This window comes from Cyanistes caeruleus, chromosome 11, assembly GCF_971803275.1.
Source record: "Cyanistes caeruleus chromosome 11, bCyaCae1.hap1.1, whole genome shotgun sequence".
NCBI classification, from domain to species: domain Eukaryota; kingdom Metazoa; phylum Chordata; class Aves; order Passeriformes; family Paridae; genus Cyanistes; species Cyanistes caeruleus.
In genome coordinates, this window is record NC_141711.1 from 6,549,609 (window position 1) to 6,572,229 (window position 22,621).

The window sequence follows — 22,621 nt, forward strand, 5'->3', positions numbered from 1 at the left end:
AGAAAGAATGATAAAAAACCATGGGACACAGGAATAGCAGAGATATGTTTTAAGCACAGGAAATGTTATTTTTAAACAGGTTGAGAGGGTTAAATCAACAAAATCCTAAACTCTTCCCAGCAGACCCCGTTCTCATCTCCTCAACAACACAAGGTCTGGACAGCATCCCCAGGCCAGATCTCAAATCCTGCTTTCTGCACCCTGCCTCCTCAGCTGTGCCTGTGGAGGGGCTGTTGGCAGACTGGCCCCTTTTCACACTCAATTTCTGGTGTTCTGGCCCAGTCCAAGCCATCCAGCAGTAGCCACAGAATAGAATCATAGATTCATCAAGGCTGGAAGAGACCTCTAAGATTGCTGAGTTCAGCCATAACTCTTAATGTTGTAGTTTGCTATAGTCTTTCCACTAGGCATCAAACTCTTTAAAAAATCCCTCCTTGATATTTCATGTCAGCACGATGCAAAAAAAGTCAGAAATATCAATTATAATGCAAGATAACAATGTAAAATAAAGGGGGGGGGGAACATAAATGTCTACAAAGCAAAGCTACAATCACTGTTATTTGTACTGTGTTTCCTAGTGGGAAATGTTGAGATAATTCTAAAAACAAAATAGTAGCACATGACCCAGATCAGATCCCAGAATCCTGATGTTCCTGATGTGTGGGAAACAGAACTGCATCTCTGCCACTGAACCCCAGAGTCCTTTTCCTTGCAGCAAGGTATCAGCAGTTGTGTGGCCATGAATTAAAGCACTGCTGCAGACACAAGCACAATGTGCTGACACGTCTGTGCTCTGTGTTTTACAGTCACTTCACTGCTTTCTGCTCACCTCAGGAAAACATGCAATTTGCTCATTGTTTTGCCATGTGCTCCACAGCGTTAAGAGGAGTGATCATTGATAAAATGGTAATAACTAGGCAGGGAGTGCAGCTCCACTTTCTCGCTTCAGCTTGCCAAGACTGGGGAGCTGACTAAGCACTGTCCAGGCTGGGAGTGGACAGAGAGCAGATCTGCTTATCTTATACCCTGAGTGGAAACACCCCGGGGGGAACTGCAACCTGAAACTAGCTCCAGTGGTTTGGCACACAATGTGATGGAACCTTCACATCAATAGCATCACCTATGAGACGCAAGACAAAGGCCATGCTATTGTAAGGAGTCTTTCTTCCCCCTGGGCAGAAATGGATCCTGCTTCCTCAGCGTTTGCCAGCTACCCAAGTTGTTTAGTAATTGTTTAACTTCACGCTGATGAATGAATGGTAAAACTGAACCAGAGCTGCAGAACACAGTTCAAAGAGTTCAACTCTTCAGCAAGATGAAAAGGATGGATAATTTATGGGTAGCAGTGTCCAGAAATGAAATATGAAAATGCTGATAAATGATAACTGAGCTTCTAAGTTTCAAGAAAGGAACACATGGAATGGATAAAAACTGAAGCATAAGGCATTTGCACTATCTGGCCTTGCTTGGCACATGAGGCTGATTTCCTGGACATTTGAGAGGAAATTTTTGGGTTTGCCGTTCTCCACCACTGGTGGAAGCATCACCCTTTTTGCTCCAGAGCCTGCCTACAGCTCTGACTCTTCAAAAAACCAAGCCATGCAAGGCCTCTCTTTTCTGCAGCATCCTTCTGGAGGTGCATGACACGCAGTCCCTGCCCCTACCTGTCTGCACTGGGTTTGGCCATGGAATAACTCATTTCATCTCACCAAAGCAAACAATCTCTGTGTCAGGAGTTCCATGCCTACCATGCTGTGAATTCTCACTTTGTACCCAGATGTTATCAGTGATATGTTTTACCTCTTATCAGAAGTTTCTAATCAGCTTCCTTGCATTTTTTACTTCTTTTAACCAGGGGCTGCAGCAAAACAATACGCTCTTGTGCGTGTGTGTTCTAAAAATATTTTTTTAGTAACAGGAAAGAACTTGAAAACCTTGAGCCAAGGGAATTCTTTGTATTCCTTCTTTTAGTTTTGCCCTTATTTTGACAGTTACATCTCTATCTGCTCCATAGGCTGCTGCACAGGGAGCAGCTCCACTCTGATCGAGAGGTGGTTCCGAGGTTATGAAAATTTACTCACCGATTCACTCCATGCACTGTGGTTCTTGTGAAATGAATTCATTTAGAAGTTTAATTACTGGAGATTAAATATATGACAGTAGAGGTAGACTGGAACATAATACTGATGCTCAGCCAACCTTGAACCTGCACATTTGACTTGCTCAGCAAAACCCCAGTCAGATTTGTCAAACCATCAGATTCTCCTTTGTATGTTTTCAGGCTGTTGTTTGCAGGGGCTGGCATTTTCTTCTGTGATTTTTGTGATGCTGGAGAATTATGCCAAAAGTACTGAAGTCTACATCTCCTTTTCTTGGCTTTAAAAAAAAGTGCTCAGCTGTGGATTAAAGAAGGTTAGTACTATATACATAGTGGCCCTTTATACAGTCTCTTTGAAAGATGCTTTTCCAGTTTTATTTTGCTAACAAAGGCATGACATACATGGGTCAAAGCCCACTTTCAGCTTTACTGTGTCGTAAAAAAATATGTGATAGTTGATGAAGAAGGACAGAAATATGTAATGAAAATAATAAAAAAGAGTGCTGCACCAATAAAATCTCAAAAGGCAGAAATGGGAGCTGTAAAATGAAAAAAAAAAAAAAAAAGTTTAAAACTATTTTAATTAAATTTGTAATAAGCTCAAGAAATGACCCATTTTGACTACGAGGAAGCATTCTCTGACAACCCAGGCATTTCCTTCTTTTTAACCCAGACTGTTAGTGATTGTGGATGGATCTCACCCATCTTGCTTGACCACTTGCTTGCTCTGGGAGCAGATTATGTCCCAGTCCCTGGCCACTTCCCACCTGGGAAAACTTTGCACAGATCATCCTTCTGTCCTGGGATGTGCATTGGGTGCATGAGTGGATGTACAAAGCTGCATTTGCTGCAGAGGCTGGGAAGTGTGAGTGTGCCTAACACCTCTCCCCAGGGCACAGAAGGGAGGGCAGCTCCTTGCCCCTGTGCATCTCTGGCACCAGGGGAGCTGGAAGGGCTCCAAAGGCACATCAAAGAGTGACACTGAGACAGGCCCTTGTTCATTCTCTAGGAGAGACCAGCTGGGTCTACAGATTCCCATCCAAGCTGCACCTAATTACTGAGATGTCTCACCTGCCCGAAGAGTATAAATTACTGCAGGGGAGAAGCCCACAGCTCACCTGTGTAGGGTGGAGCATTAGGAGTATCATCTGGCTATGATGAAGCTCCTTAAGAACATCCCCAGTTCAGTCTCTGCTGTTTGTTGGCTGAGCAGACTTTCTGGAGGCAGCATGGGCTGCAGAGGTGCCATCCTCTCATCCTGTCTGTGGTGTTCCACAGGGAGTCCAGCACCCTCTGAGCACCAGCATGGCCGCTCATGGGGAGGGAGAGGAAGGGAGTAAGCTTTGGCTGAGTTGCACTGATTGTTTCCCTGCTGTCTGTGTGGGTTTGTCCTGGCTCTCCTTGGCATCGATGGGTTGTTACCCTCCCAGACCAAAGCTAGCTCCTTTAACTGCTCCTGGACAGGCAATACTGTGCTCTCCTACTGACACTGCTCAGGGACTACTGACTTCTCATTGAGAAGGCAGCAGGGTCTCCTATTATTAATTACTATTACACTATATTAATTATCACACTAATATTACGGTGCATTTAACTGTTCCTCTATTTACTAACGCAGTTCTAGTTGGCTGTCTTTGCCATTCTTTTTTGCTTCATCTGAAAATACAGGTCTGGCAGCTGGTGCAGACACATCTTGTTATACCCCCACCAATTTCATTTAGCCTGCACTGCTTTAAGTCAATACAGAAAGGGCTTAAAAAAGAAAAAAGGTCAGAATAGACTTAGCAGGCTGTGGAAAGTAACATGCTGTGGCACACATCAGTGCTGGTACCACACTGGATCAGGAGAAAGGACTGCCAGGCCCCTCTGCTCAGTGCTGGTTCATGTGCCACCACCTTGGGGACACAAATGTCCCTTGTGCTCTCCTTGTGTGTTATGTACCCTCTGAATACTGATGCATGGTTTTCTGGGTGTGTAATTACAAAATCACCATTTCTTTAGATGATCCTCATCAGTCAAGCTAGCAGCAAATTTTGAGAAATGTGGACTCAACTGCTGCACCTCTGGATCCCAGAACATATCTCTGGGATGCACTTCTGGAGAGAGCAACATACCCTGATTTTGCAAGGAATAACAACAGTAGGACCCTACTCTTGCATCAGGGAGAGTTCTTTCATGTGGTGAGGTTGGCACCAACCCCAGTGCTCAACAGGAGATGGCACATCAGTGATGAAGCACCAAATGTGTGAAAGGAAACGGGTGCTTTTACCCACCCAGCTCATCAGGGCTGGGCAGACAAGACATCCCCCTGGCTGGGGGCCTCCCAGCAAGCTGAACCCCAACTGCAGACAGGACTCTTAGGGTTGTTTTTAATGTATTTCAGCTTCTCACTGTAGATTTTGGCACACACACCTCCCTAAGGCTCCTGCATGCTGCTGGGTCCAGCACAGACTGCTGGATTGTGACCTCTCTTCCTGCTCACACACAGAGCCTGTGCAAAGGATGCAGGATCTCACCGGCACTCATCGTGCCTAAGCAGAGCATGAACTTGAGGCATACTAAGGACAGCCAAAAAGAAATAACTTTTAACTGATTTGGTGGAGACTAGCCCTTAGAAATGATTTGATTCGTGTGAGTTTCCTAGGAATTACACTCAAACGTTCATGTGATGAGAAATAACGCTTCTTTCCATAGCTCTGTGGTCTTTATGTTGGCATATATAAAGCCAATTTTTTTTTAATTCACATCGTTATGCCAAGGAAAACTTCCTCAATAAACATAGCTCTTGCATCTGTGCAGTAGTTGGTTTTCAAAGTTAAACATCCCTGCTGTTTCGCATTTTTTTTAGATGCCAGCAGTGATTAAACATTACCATGGGCTAATTGCTTGTACAGTTTCAGTTTTTACCTTGCAGCCGCCTTGAAATTTCCAGCTGCAACAACAGGAACAAACCCCATGCTCTCAGCAAATACAAATTAGTCAAAAGCAAAACAAAACTGGTTTTTCTTGTGTTTTCATTGCAGCTGTTCATCCAAAAATTGGAGAGTTGCTTACCTCTCCTCCATCTGAACCTTATAAACAGATATTACCCTGGTCTGAGGCAACACATATTTGATTTCAGCCAGAGCTCAGCAAAAGCATCTTCTCTGCTCAGACAGAAATACTCATATTTATGATTAATATGGTGGATCTTGAGGATTTTCTTTTAATGCAAGAGATGCTGAACTCTCTAGTTAAAGGATTTGTGCAATTTGTCTTTTTTCATGTCTTAGATACTATTGTTCAAACTATACTTAAGCAAACAGGACTCTGCTCCTGATGTAATTACTGCATATATGCCTGGGCATTGACAGACAGGATTGCAAACATGTCAGTGGGGAGCAGCAGAATCCTAAAGCTCATCATGCTGCAAGCACTGCTCCTCAGACCCTAGCTGGGGCATGTAAACCACTGTTTGGAAATTATATATTTTTCATTACTTCACGTGCAGTGTTTAAAAAAAAAGGCCTCAAAATACAAAAGGCATGCTGACACACACCCTGGATGGTGCCTCTTTGGGGCAGCATTGCTCAGGGTCAATGGCTTTCTCCTCAGAATGGAATTCTGTACTAAGGAATATGCCTGTCCTTAGGGTAGAGATGCCTGGATGCAGGATGTGACATCCCTTTGGCAGAGCAGCTGTAGCTGACACGACAAATGTTTCCATCCTGCCCTGGCTTCATTCACTCTCCTGACCCAGGCACTGACACCTGAAAGAGCAAGCAATCACCTCACTACCTTTCCCCTTTCCCAAAATTTGAAATGCTGTTATTAGATTCAGATGCTGGAACATGTGCCGGTGCTGGAGAGCCTACATCATGCCTGAGGATGTTTGCTAATCCCAAATTTCAGCGCCTTCCTGGTCCTGCCAGAACATCAAAGCATGGCAGAACGTTGCAGCACAGATGAGGAAATTACAGCGGGGCATTACACGGCAGGTAATGGATTAGGGACTTTTAGAGGAGCAAATGTTTGGCCCAGGAAAATGATAGGTAATTATGAACAGTATAGGACTTGAGATGGTTCCAGGATTCATTTATATCTAGCTGCTTATTCTCTTGTCAGCATTTCCTCTGCCTGCCCCCTGTATTCCCTACAGGCAGCTCTACAAGAAGGGGAGTGGCTGCTCTGAGGGAAGCCTTCCTCCCATCTCCTCTTCCTCCCATTCTGCCTCCAGGATCTGCCAGGCTCAGACCCCACACTGGCTCTGGAGGTTGTCTGCTCTGTTGTCAGCAATTCTTCTTCTTGCCTGTTACAAAAACACATGGCAAACCCATCCTTCTGCCCTGTTTTATGGGATAAAATCCCCGAGCAGGAGCTCAGACACACACATACTCCCACAAATGCTGGTGGATGCCAAAACAAAAGTAGGAATAAGTAAGGAAATCTGAAGCCACCCTAGTAAACGGTTTTAAAAGCATTTATTTGAGTAATTGTAAAAAAAAAAAAAAAAAAAAGTGTTTAAAGACCTGGGCTTGTTTCGGTTCCTCATTCTAGGAATGTCCTGGAAACAAAATACTAAGCTCCAGTTTACTAGGCATGAACAAAGTGAGGGCAGCTTGGTGAGGAAGGGATGTGGATGGTTAGACTGTATGGCTTGGGAGGACTAGAACTTGGCCCTTCTCTTTCCAGCTGTATCCAGAGACAGCAATATGCCACTTTAAAGTTGTTTAATGTGCCCAGGTGCTGGTGAAAGCAGGTTGGGTGTGCAGTGAGGACTTTCCTTGCTTCCCGGCTCTGCAGGTGTGTCTTGGGCCACTCAGGGGCAAAAGCAAGCAGAACATCCTTGCAGTTCACAAACTGCAATGGCTATTGAGCCCAGGGCAGTCTCCAGGCTGCTGGAGTTAAGGCACAATGTGATATTTATTGCTGTATTTTACATCTTAGCATGGCTTCTAACAACCACCAAAGCAGACCTACTACTTTCTGCTCTCTTATCTCCACTGGCCTTAAGCAACCTCTGCTCCCACCTCTACAAAACACCTTGCCCTTTGTGGGCTCTTAAAAATTAACAGGGCTTTCAGAGCCATGGAATTCACCTACAAACACCTTCAGCAGAACCTCTCCCCCTGGTGCTGGGGTGTGACACAAGTACTGTAAATGCTAAGTGGAAGGCTCCAACCTACTCCCCCGTGGGAATTCCTTGGTTCTATGAAGATTTGGGATTTGCTGTCTAGTCCAGGTGCCTTTTGATTTCTGTTGTGGCTGCATTAGTCTCACAGGAGAGGAGGTAACATATTTCATGGAAGCTCCTGGGAGCAGGCTGTGGCCAGGAAATGAGAAAATGTGGCCATCCTTCACCTGCATTTTCATTGCTTTCCTCCCTTCATGCTCCAATCTCTCCTAACACATCAGGAGGCACTCGGCAGCTTTGGGAAAGCGTTTGTATATGTGCTGTGCTATGAAGTCTGGGTAATACCTCACTGCTGTTTTTAGCAAGTAAATTTATTTCCTTAGCAAAAATGGGAAGGCTCATAGTGCAGCACTGATGGCTCTAAAGCTTTGACCAGTAGGTCATTCTACTATCTGCACCCCACAGAATCAGCTACACTGTTTATTGCTTTTCTTCCTCTCTCTTTTTATCACGAGCAAGAAATAAGACATTGTCCTTTTCCCTACTTACCTCATTAGGATTTTATTAACAGAAAGCACATTTTTGGCAATTAGGTTTTAGCAGTCATCAGCATTTCTTTTTTTTTTTCTTTAAACAAGTCTGTACCTTTGCAGCACCCTCAAACAAAAAAAAAAAAAAAGAGGGTTTCCTCCCCTGCTTTCTTTTTTAAATTTTTTTCTCTTTTTCTTTTTTTTTTTTTTGAACCTTAAAAAAGGAAAGTCTGACTCTGTGTAATGTTCTTTAGTGGAACAACTAACTTTCTGTACACTTAGCAAAACTGAGGAGTTTACAGTTTTTCCAGCTGTTCTGTGATGCAACATAAACAGTAAGAATGATAGCCTGCCTTGGAAATGTTCTGTGCAAGCCATACAATTGGATTCCAGCATGATTGGTTAGGTTATGCTGTCTGCTGCTTCTTTTTGTTCTTCTCAAATTTCTGAGTCATCAAAAGCAGTGAGGAGAAAACATGAAGATATCTTGCCATCACCCGTTTTCATTCCTTCCCCATGCCAGGAAGAATGCAATAAAATTGATGTAGGACGCAGGGAGTTACCGAGGAAGTTTTTGTGGTTTCTAGAGGAGAAGTCTCTTTTGATTGTGGGGAGAAAAAAACCCCCAAACATTCTTGTGGCATTTCCAAAAACAAAACTTGCCTATTAAGGGAGCTTTCATGACTGTCTCTAAGGTGAGCTGGGCAAAGCAGGGTCATATCCGTCAGCACAGTGACCACAAGGTGCTTGGATCTGCCTTTGCTGTGAAATGCTCTGTGGGTGGATGTAGCCATGGGTGCTCTGCCCACTCTGTGGTGAGACATCAGGCAGCCCTGGTCTCAGCTGAGGCTGGGTTTTATCAATCTGCACAAATCATTCGGTGCAGAAGACACAAAGCATGTGATTCCCTCCCCATTATGTGGAAACAGGCACAGGGAAGTGGAAGGAGGCTGTGTTCCACCAGGGCTGGTTTGATGCTGCTGACCCTCTGGCCTGAGAGCCAGGCTGGAGAAAATCTCAGCAGATCTAAGAGTAGGGGGTAGGAGCTGAGCTGGAGCAAGTACATAAAGCAACATATGTACAAAGTACATACAGAGCAGCATAAAGCTAAATACCATCCAGAAATAGTGCTCAAATGGTAACAAAACAGCAGATTTGGGGGGTAAACACAAGATTTGAGTATCTGAGGTAATACCTGCTCAGAGACTGATACGTGCTCTCTGTGTGGGAGTCAGCCAGTGGAAAGCTCAATCAATCATGTCTGCGAGTGCTGCGATTGCACATGCTGATGAAGCATGAATGCAGCCAAGGGCTTGAGCTGAAACACCCTCTGAAAATGGATAAACCCTCCTAGAGCTCAGAATCCACTTGAGAGCGTGCTGCCCGGGGAAGATCAATCAACAAAGTGAATATATCTTTTGTCCCAGGGCTGAGCTTTCCAAAACAACCATGACCCTTCATTGAAACCAAGGGAAAGCCGTGGACACTCTGTACCTTCAGCTCCCATGGCAACCTGCAGGCCCAAGATGTCTTTACAGGTCCAGACATCACATAACTCCAGTCACTGCAGCTGGAAAAGCACATTTCTTGTGAATGCTGTTTTATGACCGAGCTTCAGCTGGAAAATCAAGTGAAAAATGGCAAAGCTGCAGGTATCTGGATGCATTTCTGGGGTACACCTTATCCTTCCAAGGTTTTTTCAATAGGTGAGAAATGACAGGGTCTGATGCTGGTTTTGTGCCAAGGAAAACCATCAGAATCTGAACACAGCCTTCCAAAGGGATTTTAGTGAATTACAAAGCTGTTTCATCCCCCTCTGCTGTGGAACAAGACCTCTCCTGCCTTCCCCTTGTCTCTTTCTATGGCTGCGAGGTCTGGTCATGCCCTGATCCATGGAGAAGAAGCCAGGCATGTCAGGAGTGTCAGGGGGAGGCTCCCTGTGCCAAGCTAGGAGCTACTGAGCACCCTGTGAGGACCTGCAAATGTGCAGACTGACAGGGCCCTTGTTCATGAGGTGGCTGGTGGCAACAAGCAGCATTTTCTGAGAAATTTTGGGTTGATCCTTTAGGCAGACTAAACTGGAAGACAAAATAATCTGTGTTTTGATCTACTTGGGATATTGGCATTGATCAAAGTTCTCAAACAAATTATGAAGAGGATTCAGCAGTGATGGTCATTGCAGCCTTTCCCTCAGAAATCTCCAATTCTTGTTGAATCAATGACTTCAGGAAAAAGAGCTGGGGGAGAAACAGGCTTTGCACTCCCAAAGATTTTTTAGATTTCAGAGATTTTTCTGTTCTGCATCAACACAAACTCAAGGCCTCCCAAAAGTTTCTGTAGGAAAAAAGATTTAAAGAGTCTATTCAGGAATAATAGAGAGCCTGAGGGCAAGGCCAGTTGCGTGGGCTTTGGGAGGTGCCTCTTGCTCTGAGTCATCACACAGGCTCTTGAATTTGATTGTCTCACGTTGCTGAGGAGGTGCCCAGTGAGCAGGCAATTCCTTACACCACAGTGACTGTCTTCTGGCTTTTGCTGAGAAAACCTTTCCTGATGAAAGCCTCATCAGCATCAATACATTCTCCCAAAGTCTTTCAATGAGCTGACATCTTGCAGTGTAGAGGATCCACTGGCAGAGTCCCAGCCTCTCCTAAATACAGCACTCTAACAGGCTTAGCAGCAGAGTAAACACCAACTTCAGTGAAAGATGTTCAAACAAATATTCTAATATTCTCTCTCACACTTTAACAGTACTTTCATGGCATCATCTCCTACAGCAGTTTCCTGCTAGACTGCTGAAGCTTTCCAGCAGCCACAGCTACTGCCTGGAACACTGACTTCTGTAGTTAATTGAGAGGTGCATTCAGACAGAAACCCCCAAACTGCTCAAATACCTTTATTCATCTCACACACACAGTGCATCAGATTTATTTAGCCTGCTAACATCTATACAGGAGAAACTCCTGTAGAAAAGTTTCTTAGAGAAACTTCTTCAGCCCTTTCAGAAATGCATAGCTATGGGTGCTCTGTCACTGAACCTTTCCAAGTAAGTATGGAATAAACTCCTTTATAAATTAATGATTCTTGCAGTGTTATTGGAACAGTGTTCTTAACATGCCATTTTATTGCTGTTCTGCTCATAACTTCAACCTTCTTTAAGTGTTCATGCTTGCTTAGAAACCTCTGCATCTCTTTTTCAATATGCAATTTTTAATCTTCATGGTTGGCTTAATCCTGAGTTTAAACATGACCTTCAAGGATCTAAATACAAAAAGTTAAATAGAAAAATCCTTGATACATTTTTTTCATTCTCTTGACGAATTTTATTCTTGAAGAAAATTGGTTGATTCTAAATGCCAGATTGTTATGAAAGACTAACAGTGACCAAGGTTGCCTTCTTATATCACCTTTCTATCAAAATGAAGCATTCACTACATTAAAAACCATAGTGTTTAAAATGAAAATATTGTTACCATGGAAAATAAAAATGGAAGCATTATTGCAAAGACAATACACCAGGAGAAATCCCTAACATTTGAAGACCCCCATCATATTGCTGCACAGGTTGACAATAAAATGATTAATACAGAGATAAAAGAAAGTGCAGAGCATTAGATGGGATGAAAAAAAAACCCCAAAAAATCTTCAGGCTAGAAAGCAGGTCATGGTTTCGAGCATATTCTTCTGAGACAATGAAAGAGAACCTAAGAATGGAAAACCTCACCCATTGATGCTTTGAATAGACGTGGGTGGAGGAAATAGAAATGGGCAGAGGAAATAGAAATTGGCAATGCTGGGATATCCTTAGGGGCATTAAGGGAACACATCATCGGTGTGTCACCCTGGGACTGTGAGCAAGGGCCGTGCCCCACCAGGGACAATGGCAGGTGTCTGTGGGCGAGAGCAGGGTCATACTCTGGCAGAACAAGTTTTGGCAATTGAGCTGTTCCTTTTTCCTTTCTGAATTACTGGTTAATTTCCTTCCTGCAGAGGCCTCTGGACTTTGGCTCAGCTGGCAAAGGGTGGGTCTGTACATCAATTACCTTACTAAGCAGAACCTGGGGCATCTTTGCTGTTGCTGTCATAAAGTCCTGCACAAACTGCTACCAACCCTGCTAACCAAAGTCTGATCTCTCCTTGGAGAGGAGTAGCTGAGCTTTGAGTCCATTTGTTAGCTTTGGCAAGCTTGGATTCCTTTCATCTTCCAATAAGTACTTTTTCCCGCTCCAAACACTGGATCCTTTACTAGAAGGATGTTTTAAATCACTCCAGAAGAGGAGGGGAAGGAAGTAATGACACTCAGCATGTATCTGAAATACTTCTTTTGCATAACCAGTATCAAGGATGATTTCCATGTTTTTAGGAAATGGACATGGATTTAATATCTTCCTTAATACTACTCTGTTTTACTCCCTCACACTGGTGCATGTGTTCCTCCACTCTATACGTGGTGTGGCAGCTCACAGTTGACTGTAACTGCATGGACACCTGTAGAAAATTGGCCTTGAATATATTTGGAACTTCTTGGCAGCCTTTCTCCAGTTTATCTGGGATTGAAACAGCAGTAATTGACTTTCAGGAAAGTAAGTAATTTCCCTTTCCAAACCTAGTGCCAGATTCTGACAGGACACAAATGCCTGTGCTGGAAGGAGAGCAAGGCTCAAACTTGCCTGTCATCTAGAGCTGCACTGTGAGAGAGATGTGGGACAGGACATTTCTGTGCAAAATTTTGCCCTTTTCTCTGCCTAGAGCATGCTAGCCCAGGGTCCATTTTCTCCAAAAGTGGAACACAAGGGCTGAAGCTCTGGCAGAAGCATTTGCACCCCAGGACCAAAAGCATCATCAGCCCTTTGTGCTGGCCAATACCTGACTCCACAGAGAGATGGGCCTTGCAGCACTTCATGCCAGCAGGAGAGGATTAGGCTGCTCAGCTGTAAAACACTCTCCAGTGTCTGCTCTAGCTGCAGGTGGTGGTGAGAAGCAGCTCCCTGGCTGTGCATTAAACCCAGCACCCCTCTTTCTGCTATTAAGTGTATTCTTCTGGGCTGAGTAAATTACCACTGGACATCTGTAAAACACATTTATGTGTCTAGAAGGTTTCTGTAGACAAAGATGGGTTAGTTCTAGCTACCCTCCCAGTTTAGCCCCAGGGTAGGTTTCTGCTGTGGATTTCTCCAGTGAGGAACAGCATTCAATTGCTAACAAAAGGCAAGAGAAGCATTTTTGGTCTGTGTTATCCATTAGCGTCTGGGAGCTTGTGCCAAACCAATTCTTATTGTTACATTTGATTTGTGTGTAGATATCAATGGATATACCTCTAAGACCAATGGAATTCTGTATATAGGAACCTGTCTCCAAAGGCTCATGTTTTTATGGCTTTCCATGCACTGCACTGGGTATTGCACATTATTAATACATGTGCTCTCTGATTGCTAAAACCCAGGGGAATACATTTGCTTTTCCTCATTCCTCTGACTTGCAAAAGTACACTCATATGTTCCAATTTTTGCTTGGTTATTGTCTTTATTGACTTCATTGGACTAATCACAACATTGCATTAGATATACATATTTTTTGGAAGGATCTGAATTTTATTCTGACTTTTTTTAGAAAAACCAAGTAAGCTGCTAACTTTGAGACAGATGCAATTCTGTGTCCCTATGGTGCCTAGCTGTGGATTCCTCAGCCACAAATCCTGTACCTGTGTACTGTAAATATTTAATATTTAATATCTACAAAAGAGCTATATGCCAAGGCAGTGGAGCAGCCAGGGACACACTCTATCCCTCTGCACACATACAGGCTAAGAGCTCTTTTAGACAGGTGACATTGCTCACTGGCAGAAGTTGTGCATCACTTACACCTAAATGAATACACTGGAAAAATTGATAACCATTAATAAATGTCACAAGTTCTTCAAGGTGCAAGCAATTTTTTTTTAATTTTTCAGAGTAAGTCAAAGAAAATCAAGCAGCAAATCCTTTTCTATTGGCAACAGCCTCTTAACTCTGGGAATCAAAATTACCTTCTAGCAACAGCTAATACTTGGCAAGCAAATGTCTACTGAGCCCACTTGCTGGAACTTTTTATGCCTCGCTCTCAGTCTGTATGGGAAGTATATTGCTAGCATAGCACTCATCTAATTTAAAGCTGGGAGTGAAGCCATTGTGTACAGCAGAAGGTATGAGTGGGGAAATCCAAAAGTATTATTTTCCAGGCCTTATTTGTTTTTAAATCCAAGACATGTTGCAGTGTACTTATTCCAAATGGGGACAGGAAAAGGAAAACTTCTCCAGAAGTATTTTTTATGAACCATGAAGATAAATCACCTTTTTCAGAGCTGAGTTAGCAGTAGTCAAAGAAGCCATAATTCTCAAGCAGGGAAGGAACTCGGTGTAACCCCCATTCCCTGTGTGCTGCACCCACAGAGTGCTTGTTTAAAAGCCCAGTCCTCCAAAACCCAGAGGAATCCTGGTGAAAGGGAGCTCTAAAGGTATCTGAAGTTTTAACTGCTATTAAAAGCAACCCTGCAGTTTAAAGTTGGCAGTGCATGGATCTTTTCTGATTAGAGGAAGAGCAGCAGATAACAAGATAGAGATATCTACCAGAGCTGGCTCAGAATATTCGCAGAGCACAGAGGAAAACATGGGGAAGGGTGCTGCAGTGAAAAACCCACATTTCATCTGCCCCCTAACATTTCTGCTGAGTGATGCCCCTGCTTTATATTTAGCCACCAAAGGGCCAAGCAGAAGCTGTGCTCACCTCTGTGCATCCAGCTGGGGTTGAATTTGATGCCTGCAGGAGCCAAATGAAAGCAACCTCTGAGAGCAACTTCCAGAGACATCTTAGACTGCAAGGGTTGTTTGCTCCTAATGCCTCAGAGCTCCAAAGCTCCAGGAGGAGGCTGAGCCTTTGCATGAGGGTCTGAGCCCCTCAAAGTCCTCACACCCACCCCAGTTTGTGTTCCTGCTGTGGGACAGCCTTTGAATGGACACATTATCTTTTACAACTGAGCACAGGGGCCCCTCTCCTGGAAGGGATCTCCTGGGGAGGTATTTCATCTGCCATCCAATCCCTTCCTGCTGCCTAAACTCAGTCAAAAGGCACCGTGGGATTAACCCTTGGAGGTCTGGTTCTGTGACTTTGGTCAAGGATGGCTTTGCAGATTTTAGGCAAAAGCAAGCACAAGATCACTTCTTCGATTTTGGTCTCTGGTGTCCCCAGCTGAAAATGGGATTTTAAGTGCCAAAAAAATCAGGGCAAAAATAGAGAACAGAAATGTGTAACTCATCTAAGGTACTAGACAGTGACAGACTATATAAAATGTTATTGTTCAACAAACACTGTCTCTAATAAACTCAATTTACTAGTGTTAGCAGCTTGGCAACTTGGAAACCCCAAACTCCAGTTAAGTAAGGAAACAAAAAGCAGAGCCATATGATGATACCCATAAACTACGCAGCTGGTTTCTGTTTTAAAAGATATTCTACTTTCCATATTAAATAAAGCTGCTTAGAGTGCAAAAGAAATCCCATATGGCCTTCTGGAAAATGAGAACCAAGTTCCAAACTAAAAAATCCCTGGCCATGTACCACCATTAAAAATAAAAGTGTGCTTTTTCTCTAACTAGCTACTGTAGCCCCGGAGATGAACCCACCTGGGTAGAGTGAGGAGTGGGAGAAACTGCTGCTTCTGATCTCAGGAGACATTTGGACCTCAGGAGACGCTGCAGGAGGAGCAGGCACTGTGGTGCTCAGTATCACTGTGGTGTTCAGGTAAGGCCAGGTCCTGCATCCCTACCTGCCACAGGTTTCAGGAGGAGTTGAAAGATCTCTGGACTTTGCATCTAAAAAAAAATCTAAGTTCTTTATGAGAAGCTGACCTTCTCTACCATCCTTATCAGTGCAGTTTGACCTCATATACTCATTTCTGGTTATACCCCAAGGTTTCTGACTCAAGATGATTTACCAAGCAATAAAAATATTGCTTTACTTTACAAATCTTGTACACATCTGTGAAATGAAGATATATGAAGTATTGCTTTCCTGACAGTACCAGGGCTCACAAAGGAAACGTGATGTGGTACACCCCAGTCATTGCTTTTCTGGTGGGGAATTTGTCTATAAACAGCTGTTCCTTTGAAATCTGCCAGTAATTTAAAAAACATCCAAATGATGTTTTACTGAGGGTTTTATGAAAGAATTTTGAACATAGAACACAATTTTCTTCTATCATACAATTTCATAAATAGCCTTTGAAGAATAACAAAACAATTTAAGCTGCAGCACTTAAATTTGGGAAGGAGTTTTGGCAGACTGAATAACTTTAAGAAGCAAATATTTCCATAGGCATGCATGTAAGTAATAACACATTCATACACATGTGGATTAATATAGCAGAGATTAAAAAACAAAGTTCAGTTGTTGACTTTGGTCATCAGAATTGGAGACTTTGGGTGAACTGATGCTCATTCCATGCAACTCTGCCCTCTGCTCACAGCTCTCCAAAGTGTTTGCACAACTGTGGCATCATTCAGACTGTGCTCCCAAAATGTGAGGGGTGAACAATGCTGTAGGGAAAGTGATGATGAGACTGTGGCTGCAGGATTCAGCCCATGGATGGCCCAGCTGAGTGCTGGAGGGTGGCTGAAGCAAATCTGTGGATGGTTTCCTGGGTGAAGGGCTGGTTTGGGTTAACAGACCTGACACCACCACCCCCCCAGTACATGGGGACAGTGGAAAACACAGAGCAGCATCTGGAGGGCTGGAAAGAGGAAAAAGCAGGAGGGAAAGAGGAGCAGCCTGCAGAGATTCAGCCTCCCAGGACAAGGGGGTAAAAAGCCTTACACAAACTCTGTAGTAATAGGCAAGTCTGGGTTTTGAACAGGCGACAGGGTTGGGGGAGATAAAGATGAAACATCATTTCTTTCTATCTCACAGTGAGGAGATAAGGACAAGGTGAGCAAGCTGCTATTTTCAGAAGGAGAGCCCCATTTTCTGGAGGGTGCAAGACTCAAACTGCAAGTCTGGAGACAGAAAATCTCGCTAATTACAGATCAGATTATTTATGAAGTGTGGGACTGCATCTTGCAGGAGCCAGTGGTGAGACATGCAACTCTAATCCTAGAGAAATGCCTTCTGAGAGCCAGCAGCCTGGGAGATAAGCAGAGAAATCCCAAGAAAGGAAGAACATGAGTTTTACAGAGGAACCAAAAGGCAAACAGAAGCTGTCTGGGGTCATGAGCATCCTGGATCTCAGTATGTGCTGGTCCATCTCTGAGCTATGAGAAAAAGGTTAAGAGAGAGCTTTGCCTCATTCCAAAGCTTCAGTGACTGCAAGAACTAAAAAAAGAAGAAGAAAAAGAAAAGTGAAAAGGAAGAGATTTGCAGTGTGAAGTTTTCAGATCCAGACTCAATAAACCCATGAGACAGGAGAGGACTGCCAACCACTTGGCTTCATTCACATGTACATTATTGAATCAACAACCTCTTCCCTGCCAACTGGACTGTCACCTGATAAACAGAAAAAATTATATATATAACAAAACCCTTCTGAGCACGGTGGGGAAATGCAGGCTAGTGATAAGAAACCTCCAAAGCAGGGATGTTACCTTCTGGGTGCATGAGAGCTGCTGGCACAGAGCAGTGTCACCTCCAGCAGTGCAGGAGGAGGGGTGGATGTGGCTGTAACACAGCAGTGTGATGCCACCAGCTTAAGTACAGGACAATATCACTGTGCAGGACAAGGCTTTGTCAGGCCTTATTCTGCAGAGATGGATGGATTCAGAGAGAATTCTGTTTAGTCTTGATGGAGCCATTAAATAATGAACTGGCAAACTTTCACAGCAGACTCATTAATGCACCCATAAAAGCCAACACAGTCTGGATCAGCAGCCACATAAAGGAAAGGAAAACCTCGAGGAAAAGTAAAGAGCAGCTTATCTAAGTGGAGGAACCACTTAGCCAGAGCTTTTCACCACTATCAGTGCCTCAGGACAGGCCAGTCCATTTGCTCCACACAAAGAATTCTGCAGCTGGGAGACCAAGAGCAGCTGCTGGCACTCTCAGCCAGGCAGGAGCAACATCACCAACCATTTCAGGGGAGCTGGCTTTCTGAAAGATGAGCAGGGAAGAGCTGTGCCCAAAAGCCTGAAGATGAATTTTGCACAGATTCAGAACCCTCCATCAGCTTCCTGCTTTAGTTTTTGGAATGGATGTATGAACCAGCTTCAGGTGAAGAGAGGTTGAAAGATACATAAAATATCTTAGAGTACGAAGACCGTAACAAATCAAATGGGTCAAAGCAGGGACTTCTGGGTGTAACAGAGACTACTGCAGTGCCAATTCAAAGATTAATTCTGCTCTGATTCAGTCCTGCACTTGCCCTGTCCCTGGCACCTCTGTGTCTCTTGGTTTCCCTCTGACATCCAGGTCTCCTGCAAGTCCATTGAAGGTCCTGGCACATCCACATATTCTCCTCAGCAAGTGGCTTCAACAGCCACTCAAGAAGCCCCTCTGAGGAATGTGAAATGTGTCTCTTCAGGCCCCTCTGCTCCTGCCTCCTCAAGAATGGCACATGACATTTACGCTTTGGACAAGCCCCTTTTTCTCTCATGCTGCCTCCAAATGTAACGGAAGGAAAAAAAGTCCTTCTTCTGCCCTCCAACACACAAGGAACAATTTTTATCCACAGTGTGATGGTACAATACATCTTGGATATTAGCCAGTCCAAAAGCTGATGTCTTTATGGTGGAGACCTACAAAAACATGCCAAGTTGTAGTTCATTTTCAAAGGAAGAAATGTTAGAGATATGACTTAATGTTTTTAAAGAAAACTGTATGTATGTTCCCTAGCAAAGGGAGAACCTGATCAGAAAGGAAATGGGAAGTGACTCCCAGGGTTCACACAGGACCATACCCAAAATTGCCTATGCAACCCAGCAGAGACATTTTTCTCCTGAACTCTATTTAAATCAGAACATGGATATGTGAACCTCCAAAGTTCTTCAGTTTCTCTCAGCCCAGGGAAAGGGTGATATATTTGAGACACTCTTTATTCAGAGAGGCCCTAGAGACTGGAGCCTTGGAAACAGCACAGCAGGAAAAGGACCAAACCTTTGGAGACAGCCAAGTGTGGCATAACCCCATGGAACAGCACTGCCAGGCACCAGGGAGTCTGACAGGGTAGAAAGGATTTGGCAAAGGGGAAAAGTAGGCAAGTATTGAATATACAGGTCTGGTAGGAAGGAAAGGAGCAGATTGAACTGCTTCAGTGTACAGTGGGTAACAGGAGAGCTTTGGGGAGAGCTCAACAATTACTGGAAGTGCTGTAACAGACTGAGTGACCCTAAGGCAGCTGGCATCTTTGGTAGGATCCAATGGTAATGTTGTTTGAAAAGAAAAGAGCAGTGGCCAAGTTTCAGAGGCGTGGGCTCACAGAGAGCCTGCACCTGCAGCCTCCTATATTACACACACTGCCCCTGCAAGCACATCAGCAGATGAAATGCAGACCTGAGGTGTACTCTTGGCTCCTGCACTTCCAGGGAAATGCTCAGCACTTCTTTAAAGACATTGCAATATGTTCCAAGTACACAGCCTTGCTTTCATCATGCCTTCAGCCACATCTTTTTTCATAAAGAGTTTATTTCATTACTTGACTGACATCTAACACAACCCTTGTGACAGAAGGGGTGCAGGTTGTAAATGACTGTACTGACCATAATGACCTTGCTCCATTACCCCTCATTTGTGCAGCCCTTCCTGTCACAGCTGTGATATTACCAGGCTGGGACTTCACAATCTCAATTTTCACTCTGAGCATGCCAAGATGGTTTTTCAATACTGTGCTTTAATCACATTGCATCCTTTAGGATGAGTGGAGCCATGGCTTTAAAACCCTAGTCCAATATACTTCAGGATTAAAGGACCACCTTACCACTATTCTTCTAAAATAGGTTCATTCTGAACTGGGACAAATGTTGGAGATCTCACTTCTGGAAAGCACATCTGAGCAGCTGAGTTGAACCAGGTACTGTTCACCCTTTGTATCCTTGTATGCTTACTTATTCTGTTTGCTCTTTCCAGTGTGCATTCCCTGCTGCATTAATGTTATGATGCTGGTTAAAATTGCTTCATCATCTGTCTATTAAATTAAAAGATCATCAAGGCATTAAAGTGTTACTTAGTAGCTGGTGTTTACACAGATTGGTCATTAAAGATTCCAAGCTCCATTTAGCTCAGCGCTTACAAAGTAACTCATTAAGCTAAGATTGCAAGGCCCCCATTCAGCAAAACACCTACCATGTGTTCAAATACCATTAAATTCACCGAGTTTTAGGCTCATCGTTTTGACTTTTGCCATTCTGTTCATTGGGCGTTGCAACTGTTCCTAGTGGTTATCTGAAATGATACCTTTTCCCATGCCACAAAAATTCCTTTAAATATCATCAGTGTTGAAGGCTATTTTAGAAACCAAAGTCCCTCCAGCTGTACTATGAAAATTTATTTGTAATATTTGTATGTACAAGCTTTGTACTTGAGAGTGGAACTCAGAGCATGGTCTGTGTGTTGCCTCTGGAGAGGAGGCAGCCAAGAGACAATGACTGGGAGCCACCTTGACTGAGGTGACTCAAGTGTTAACTTTCTGCAAGGCTGAAAAGAATTAAACCCAGTCACAGAACACCTGCATCACTCATTTATTATGTTATTCAATAGAGCTTTTTTGTGTCGGCTTCTTTGTTTCTCTGTCTCCATTGATGCTATCGTAGATTAATTGGCACCACTGCAAATGTTCACAGCTGTCTACAAGATGTTGGTGAGTGCAATCATGTCAGTCAAGCATGCTATCACCAAGGAGATGATTTCAGTCTTCAGGAAGACAGTTCTGTAATGTGACCTAATAAAATAAAATAAAATCTTTCAGCAAGTGTTGAGAGAATATACATCAGTCTTCAGGTTAAACCAGAAAATTTAGGCTTGTGCTGATGCTTTATCATTTTAACAGTTAGGCACTGAAATTTTAATAAAGTGGTCACAAGACATGTTAGATGATATAAGCAAGGTTCCTATTTAACTTGGGATGTACAGAGCATGTCAGCCAAAGTGACACCATTCAGTGCTTGAGTTCACTGCTGTGCTATTGTATTGACTGAAACAGTTGCTTACAGTCACTTGAGATTCAGACCTTTAATATATTTATTTAGACCTTTAATATATGTACTTATTATTATTATTAATATATTTAAACTACAACTCAAACTGGGGCTGCCCCTGCTCATAAAGAAGTGCTGGGGAGGGCCAGCAGGGCCAGCAGATAATGTCACCCACCTGTAGCCCCTCAGTGGCCTTTGCTAACCAACTCTAACAAGCAAGGCTGAGAGGCAGATAAAGGTGTTTTCACTCTGTGATTAACATGAGTCCAATTATTTCCTCTGAGAGGACTATTTAAGAAGCTAGCTGATGTGGGTGGGGGCTCCTTTTGGTTGGAGGGTAGCCTGTGGCACACTAGGTAGGGGTGAAAGAGGTGCTCTTACATTTCCAGGAGAAAGTTCAGCCTGGGCTACCTCACACCCTTTTTTGCACGAAGACAGAAGATTCTGCATGGGCATGTTCACCCTAGGTAATGTGTGTGTATTTTAACCTAAAATGTTGGTGGAATTGGGGTGCTCAGCCTTATTTTGATTTTCTAAGGAGTCTTTGCAGAAAGTCTCAGGCTATACTTTCTGAAAAGTTGTGTTTCTGTCCTTTTGCTATCAGCTTTTTATAACAAAGGCAGTATAATAGATCCTGTTTAATGTTATAATACCAGACCATACCAGACTGTGTGTTAAGTGCAGCTAGAATGGAGTCATTACACCCTCTATTAAAGTAGTAACCTTCAATTATGTCTACAGAGACTTGTTTTTCAGATGACAGAATAATTTACCTAAGAACACTAACCAGATTTATTTTGATTTAGTTCTATTATCAGAAAGAGCTAATCTACCCAGAGCAAAAGCATTTGACCACCTATGAGATTTTTACTTTCTAAAGTCCAGCCTAAAATGCCTTTAAAGCGTTTTTTATGTGAGACCCCTGCTTAAAAGTATATTATAGGGTTATTGTTGTAGCATTTCTCTTGAATGATGAGCATTATTTGAAATGATGGTGCATCTATGCCAAGTGCTGGTATGATCTCAGCATTTCTAATTTTTGGGGGAAATAAAGTAATAGAAAACCTAAGCAGTATGTGTATGTTGGGGAAAGGGGAAAAGGAAATTGGCTCATCAAAACCATTTTACATTACAAGTCTGAAGAATGACTCCTTCAAAACAGTGGTTTCCTGAAAGCCATAAATCTTTCTGCTTTGGCAGCCTGTCTTAATTGTTCATAGCTCTGAGTTGTTCATTCAAAATATGTGCTCTTAATAACATTCAGTTGTGATTTTTAGCCCTGAAAAGAGAGAGGTGTGCACTTGTGTCAGCAGCCTGTGCTCAGCAGAGATGGCCACAGGTATTACTTTGGTGGTAGCCACAATTCCCAAGCCCAGGGCTATCTGACAGCCCACCTGAGCAAGCTGTGCTCATGCACTGTGTTATGGGAAGTCAAGGGTGCACTGGAGATGGAGAAAGAGGTTTATAGGACAGTTTCCAGAGGTGGCCTTCAAAATAAATTAGGTGATCTGGAAGTATGCCCTTCCCATTAAAATTGTGACTGTTGCAAAAGCAATTGAATCCAAATAACGTGTGTAGATGTTTTTGTGCTTTGCTCAGGAAAAGAATTACAGGGAAATGTTTTGATGGTTCCAGAGAAGCAGCAGAACTTGTGCTGCAAAAGGTCCTGAAATCAGGGATGGGTTCTGTAATGCACAATTCAAGTCAGGAGTTTGCTGTGGTGTAACTGTTAA

At 43.4% G+C, this 22,621-nt stretch overlaps 2 long non-coding RNA genes across 5 annotated transcripts in view; both read left to right on the top strand.

The window, feature by feature from the left end:
- Positions 1–19,765, top strand: part of LOC111934992 (uncharacterized) — a 109,502-nt gene extending 89,737 nt beyond the window's left edge. For 3 of the 4 annotated variants that reach the window (XR_015274990.1, XR_015274997.1, XR_015274991.1), the window contains 2 exons: positions 15,369–15,513; positions 16,678–17,105. This is a non-coding gene — a long non-coding RNA (uncharacterized LOC111934992). Of the gene's footprint in view, positions 1–15,368; positions 15,514–16,677; positions 17,106–19,691 lie in introns of those variants that run through there. The other variant, XR_015274994.1, reaches the window with a different exon arrangement.
- A 1,433-nt stretch (positions 19,766–21,198) lies between these two features.
- LOC147650963 (uncharacterized) overlaps positions 21,199–22,621 on the top strand; it is a 29,465-nt gene continuing 28,042 nt past the window's right edge. Inside the window, exon 1 of the long non-coding RNA XR_015275005.1 lies at positions 21,199–21,355. This is a non-coding gene — a long non-coding RNA (uncharacterized LOC147650963). The remainder of the gene's footprint in view (positions 21,356–22,621) is intronic.